At 50.8% G+C, this 6,348-nt stretch overlaps 1 pseudogene across 1 annotated transcript in view; it reads left to right on the forward strand.

The window, feature by feature from the left end:
* Nucleotides 1-5,360: 5,360 nt before the first annotated feature.
* LOC100961928 overlaps nt 5,361-6,348 on the forward strand; it is a 2,790-nt pseudogene continuing 1,802 nt past the window's right edge. The window contains exon 1 of the transcript XR_001161094.2: nt 5,361-6,153. The product of XR_001161094.2 is annotated as an ezrin pseudogene (transcript). The remainder of the gene's footprint in view (nt 6,154-6,348) is intronic.

The following is a 6,348-nucleotide window of genomic DNA, read 5'->3' on the forward strand; positions in this document are numbered from 1 at the left end:
GGCAGGAGACTCGCTTGAGCCCAGGAGTTGGAGGTTGCTGTGAGCTGAGATGCCATGGCACTCTACCCAGGGGGACAGCTTGAGGCTCTGTATAAAAAAAGAAAAAGAAAGAAAGCGGTGGACGAGCACCAGAGGGGCTCTCATCTGCCCTTCATCGTGCCCTCTGGGTTCCCGGGACTGACCAGACGGCCCCAGACCGTCAGTGGTGTCAGTGGCGTCCGAGCTGCGGGTAGAGCGAACTAGCACTAAAACCACGGGCGTGGAAGGAGCGACCGGAGCTGGGGAGGGGCAGGACCGGGCTGGAGGGCGGGGCTGAGCCAGAGGGCGGTGTGGGCTGAGCTGGGAAGGGGCGGGAGGGGGAAAAGCGGGGCGGGGCTGATCTGGGGAAGGGGCGGGACGAGGCTGGAGGGCGGGGCTGATCGGGGGAGGGGCAGGACGGGGAAGGGTGGGCCTGAGCTTGGGGGCGGAGCACAGGGGTAGTGGTTGGGGTAGTGGGCGGGGCGGGGCTAACTGAAACCCCACTTGAAAATGGATTTTGTTTGGGGGGCTCTAGTACTTCTGAAGCACCCACGAGGTTACACTTTTACTTAAAATAGGTTTCTGTATATAGCAGAAGAGCAGCTGGAACCTTGAGTGTGAATGCTGGTGAGTCATAAGCAAATACACCCACCTGCTCAGCTGCTGGTTTCTATTTACTTTTTGACAGCAGAGGAGAGAAAAAAAGAGGAGTTAATCTGTGAGTGCAAGTGTCTGCCTTTGAAAGAAATACTGCCTTTTTAAAATTATTCAGTCTATTTTTGTTTGGACATCAGAGAAAGAAACTTAAGAAAGAATGCTTTTCCATAGTCAGACAGGATTAAAAAAATTCACATTACATAAAGAAATTTCTTGGCTGGGCGTGGGGACTCACATCTGTAATCCCAGCACTTGGGAAGCAGAGGCAGGTGGATTACCTGAGCTCACGGGTTCGAGACCAGCCTGAGCCAGAGTGAGACCTCCATCTCTAAAAAATAGCTGAGTGTTGTGTCAGCTGAGTCCCAGCTACTCAGGAGGCTGAGGCAAGAGGATCGTTTAAGCTCAAGAGTTTGAGGTTGCTCTGAGCTAACACCAGAGTATTCTACCGAGGGTGACAAAGTGAGACTCTGCCTCAAAACAAGTAAAAAAAGAAAAATTTCTTGCCTATGGCTTGGAAATGGCAAACATGCCTTGTCCCCTCACCTTTCATAGTACGGGACCCCTGCCTCAGCCCCACAGGTGTGTTAGAGGCCAGAGGACACTGGTTGATGCCAGAAAACCCAAGGGCTGGGAAACACCTGTGGCTCAAAGGAGTAGGGCGCCGGCCCCATGTGCTGGAGGTGGCGGGTTCAAACTCAGTCCTGGCCAAAAACTGCAAACCCCCCCCCAAAAAAAAGAAAGAAAAGAAAAGAAAAGAAAACCCAAGGGCAGTGCAAACTCCGAAACACAGCTGGCGAGTGGTAGAGCCTCAGTCACCCCAACAGCTTCCACATGAGCCAACAACTGCATCCTGAGTTTGGTACTCAAGAGTGTTTGGGTACTCAAGAGTGATTAAAGTGCACCCATACTTGTAAACTTGCATACAAATGTCCACAGCAGCTCAGTCCACAACAGCCAAAAGATGGAAGCAACTCACATGGACGAAGGGATGAATACAGTGTGGTGTTTACATGTGGTGGAAAGCTCCCAGCCATAAAAGCCATGGAATTCCAACACACCTTCAACAAGTAGGAGTTCTGATTACTTTATGCCAAGTGAAATAAGCCAGTCACAAAAAGACAAATGTTGTGTGATTTCTATGAGGCCCCTGGTGTCATCAAACTCATGGAGGCAGAAAGTAGAATGGAGGCTCCAAGGTTGGAGGTCAGCATTCATGGGACACACTTTATGTTTGGAAAGATGGAAAAATCTGGAGATGAATGATGATGGTGTACAACAATGTGAATGTGCTTAATGTCACTGAATTATACAATGGACAAAAAAAATGAATTATACAATAGAAAAGGATAAAATGGTAAATTTCTGTTATATATATTTTACCATGATTTTTTTGGTGGGGACAGGTTCTCACTTTGTCGCCTCGGTAGAGTGCTGTGGTGTCACAGCTCACAGCAACCTCCAACTCTTGGGCTTAAGCAATTCTCTTGCCTCAGCCTCCTGAGTAGCTGGGACTATAGGCGCCCACCACAAAGCCCAGCTTTTTCTTTTGCTGTTGTTGTTGCTGTTTTTTAGCTGGCCAGGGCTGGGTTCAAACACGCTACCCTTGGTATATGGGGCTAGTGCCCTACTCACTGAGCCACAGGCACTGCCCTATTTTACCACAATTTTAAAAATAAAAACAAAGCTGTGCTGACAAGGTGGGCCACAGAAGCTGCAGCAGGACCAGTGACCGAGGTGGTATTGCTGGGCCCCTGTTTCCTCAGGGAGGTTAAGGTGGGCAGAACATGGAGGACCTGAGACAGTCACAGTCCTCCAACCACAGGCTGGACTACTCTGGATCCCTCCTTGTCCCCTAGTCCTGCCAACCACTGGCACACTCCTCTCCACTTCATGCTGGATTGCGGTGGACTCTCCAGCTTGGTGGGAAGTAAGAACAGTCCCAATCACCCAGGAGACACCTGTGGGAGCCACCAGGTTGGAAACCGACATGGGGATATGCCCTGTGGCCTGAGGACAGGATGAGGGTCTCCTGGGGTGAGAGACTGCCACATGGAAATCAAACTCCCTGGCTCGGCTCCTGTGGCTCAAGCGGCTAAGACGCCAGCCACATACACCTAAGGTGGTGGGTTCGAATCCCCAGCCCAGGCCCGCCAAACAACAATGATGGCTGCAACCAAAAAAAAAAAAAAAAAAAACGGCCAGGCGTTGTGGCGGGTGTCTATAGTCCCAGCTACTTGGGAGGCTGAGGCAGGAGACTTGCTTGAGCCCAGGAGTTGGAGGTTGCTGGGTTGCGTGAAGCCATGGCACTCTACCCAGGAGGACAACTTGAGGCTCTGTCTCAAAAAAAAAAAGAAATCAAACTCCCTAAACCAGGGCTCACACCCTGACCTTGGACAATTCTGGAGACATTTTGGTTGCTACACCTGGGGGAGGGGTGTTACTAGCATCTGATGTGTGGGGGCTGGGAATGCGGCCCTGCAGCCTGCCGGGGACACCCACAGCAAAGAGTCATCTGGCCCACTGGTTCCTAGTGGGCTGAGCTCTGTGCTTCCCATAAGCGGCCAGGGCCCTCATCACCATTGGGCCCACTATGGGCTGAATATTTGTGTGTCGTCCCCCGCCACCGCCCAAATTCATATGCTGGGACTCTAACTACAAAGTTACAGAATTTGGAAATGGAGACTTTGGGAGGAAGTTGGAGTTAGATTAGGTCATGAGGATGAGGAATCCAAAAAGATGAGTGGGATTGTAAGAAGAGGAAGGGCCAGGGGCCCTGTGAGGACACAGTGAGAGGGCACCACCTGCATGCCAGGAGGCTGCCTTCACCAGGCGCAGCATCTGCTGGCACCTTGACCTTGGTTGGGCCTTCAGATCCAGAACTGTGAGGAATAACTGTTGTGTACTTGCTTTCCTGCCTGTGCTATTTTGTTATGGCAGCCCAAGCTGACTAAGACAAGCCTCTTCCATACTATGAGCAGCCAGGATAGGGATGTCTCGTGGTCACGTAGTTTTGTGAAGTTTGCAAAAGTCAGGTATTTAGCTACAACTGCATAAAAGCACCACTGTTCTGGGGTGGCACCTGTGGCTCAAAGGAGTAGGGCGCCGGCCCCATATACCAGAGGTGCAGGTTCAAACCCAGCCCCGGCCAAAAACTGCAAAAAGAAAAAAAAAGCACTACTGTTTTCTTTCTTTCTTTCTTTCTTTGTCAAACTCAGGAGAATGCTGTGGCATCATAGCTTACAGCAACCTCAAACTCTTGGGCTCAAGTGATTCTCTTGCCTCAGCCTCCTGAGTAGCTGGGACTACAGGTACCCACTACGCCTGTCTATTTTTAGAGATAGGGTCTCACTCTTGCTGAGGCTGGTCTCAAACCTGTGAGCTCAGGCAATCCACCCACCTCGGCCTCCCAGAATGCTAGGATTACAGGCATGAGGCACCATACCCGGCCCAGAGCATTACTGTTTTCCACCCTAAATTTTGTCTTATCACCTCCCTGGGTTAGGGGATCTAGCACTCAGAAGAGACCCGGGTTCCAGGGACAGTGCTATGGGTTTCTCTGTTACCTCTGGGTACAGGGAGTCACCCCTGCCCTGCCCTGGCTCCAGGGACACACACAGCTATCCTGAAACCTGCCAGGGTCACATGATGACACAGGGCCAGGCCAACCTCTGGTGGTTTGTGCTTTGGAGGGTCAGCTCTGGAATTGTGTCAGAAATGAGGTGAGAAATGCAGGAAGAAGGCTAGGGAAAATTATTCCGGCCACTGGCCACCATGGGACAAAGCTCTCAAGGACATGGCTCCCTGTGGTTTCTGGGAGCAGGAAGCTCTCACAGTACAAGGTCACAAATACAGCATACTCCTCTGGTAGGAACCAGGGGCCTCATCAGAATGTCTGGGTTTGTGGGGCACAGGTCCACCTACTGGATTTGTCTTAGGATCTGACATTCTTTTTCTTTCACTTTTTTCTGAGACAGAGTCTCACTATGTCACCCTCAGTACAGTGCCATGGTGTCATAGCCCACAGCAACCTCAAACACTTGAGCCCAAGCAATTCTCTTGCCTCAGCCTCCCAGGTAGCCAGGACTACAGGTGCCCGCCACAATATGCGGCTATTCTTTGTTGTTGTTGTTGTAGTTGTCATTGTGGTTTTAGCAGGCCTGGGCTGGGTTAAAACCCACCAGCCCCATTATATATGGCCAGTGCCTCAACCACTGAGCTATGGGCATGGAGCCCTTTTTCTTTTTATTATTTTGAGACAGAATCTCACTTTGTCGCCCTCAGTAGAGTTCCATGGCATCATAACTCCCAGCAACCTCAAACTCATGGGCTCAAGAGATTTCCTTGCCTTAGCCTCCCTAGTAACTGGAACTATAGGCATCCACCACAATGCCTATCTTTATTTATTTACTTATTTATTGCCTAGCTATTTTTAGAGACAGAATCTTGCTCTTGCTCAGTCTAGTCTCCAGGGTTCAAGCAATCCACTGGCCTTGGCCTCCCAGAGTGCTGGGATTACAGGCATGAGCCACTGTGCTTGGAAGGATCTGAAATTCTATGTTCTGGTGGAGTCTGGTCATTCCACAAAAAATGGCACAAGAAAAATCTCTCTTCCCGGGGTGGACGCTCAGAGGCGGGGAGCGCACCCAGCCCTGCAGGCGCAGTGGGTGGGGACAACCAAGGCTGCTGCTGGAGAGTCGTGTTTCGGGGGACTGAGGAAACCTATCAGGAACGGAAGATGCTGAAACCAATCAATGTCTGGATTACCACCATGGATGCAGAGCTGGAGTTTGCAATCCAGCCAAATACAACTGGAAAACAACTTTTTGATCAAGTTGTTAAGACTATTGGCCTCCAGGAAGTGTGGTACTTTGGCCTCCAGTATGTGGATAATAAAGGATTTCCTACTTGGCTGAAACTTGATAAAAAGGTGTCTGCCCAGGAGCTCAGGAAGGAGAATCCCCTCCAGTTCAAGTTTCGGTCCAAGTTCTACCCTGAAGACATGGCTGAGGAGCTCCTCCAGGACATCACCCAGAAACTCTTCTTCCTCCAAGTGAAGGCGGGAATCCTCAGTGACGAGATTTACTGCCCTCCCAAGACCGCAGTGCTCCTGGGGTCCTATGTTGTGCAGGCCAAGTTTGGGGATTATAACAAAGAGGTGCACAAGGCCAGGTACCCAACTCAGAGCGGCTGATCCCTCAGAGAGTTATGGACCAGCACAAACTCACCAGGGACCAGTGGGAGGACCGGATCCAGGTGTGGCACGCGGAGCACCACAGGATGCTCAAAGACAGTGCTATGCTGGAGTATCTCAAGATAGCTCAGGACTTGGAAATGTATGGGATCAACTATTTCGAGATCAAAAATAAGAAAGGAACAGACCTCTGGCTTGGAGTTAATGCCCTTGGACTAAATATTTACGAGAAGGATGATAAAATTGACCCCAAAGATTGGCTTCCAGGCTCGGCGCCTGTGGCTCAAGTGGCTAAGGCCTTAGCCACATACACCTAAGGTGGCGGGTTCGAATCCAGCCTGGGCCTGCCAAAACAACAATGACAGCTGCAACAAAAAATAGCCAAGCATTGTGGTGGGTGCCTGTGGTCCCAGCTACTTGGGAGGCTGAGGCAGGAGACTCACTTGAGCCCAGGAGTTGGAGGTTGCTGTGAGCTGTGATGC

Source organism: Otolemur garnettii, unplaced genomic scaffold (assembly GCF_000181295.1).
Source record: "Otolemur garnettii isolate 467f Iridium unplaced genomic scaffold, OtoGar3 scaffold00018, whole genome shotgun sequence".
In the NCBI taxonomy this organism is placed as follows: Eukaryota; Metazoa; Chordata; class Mammalia; order Primates; family Galagidae; genus Otolemur; species Otolemur garnettii.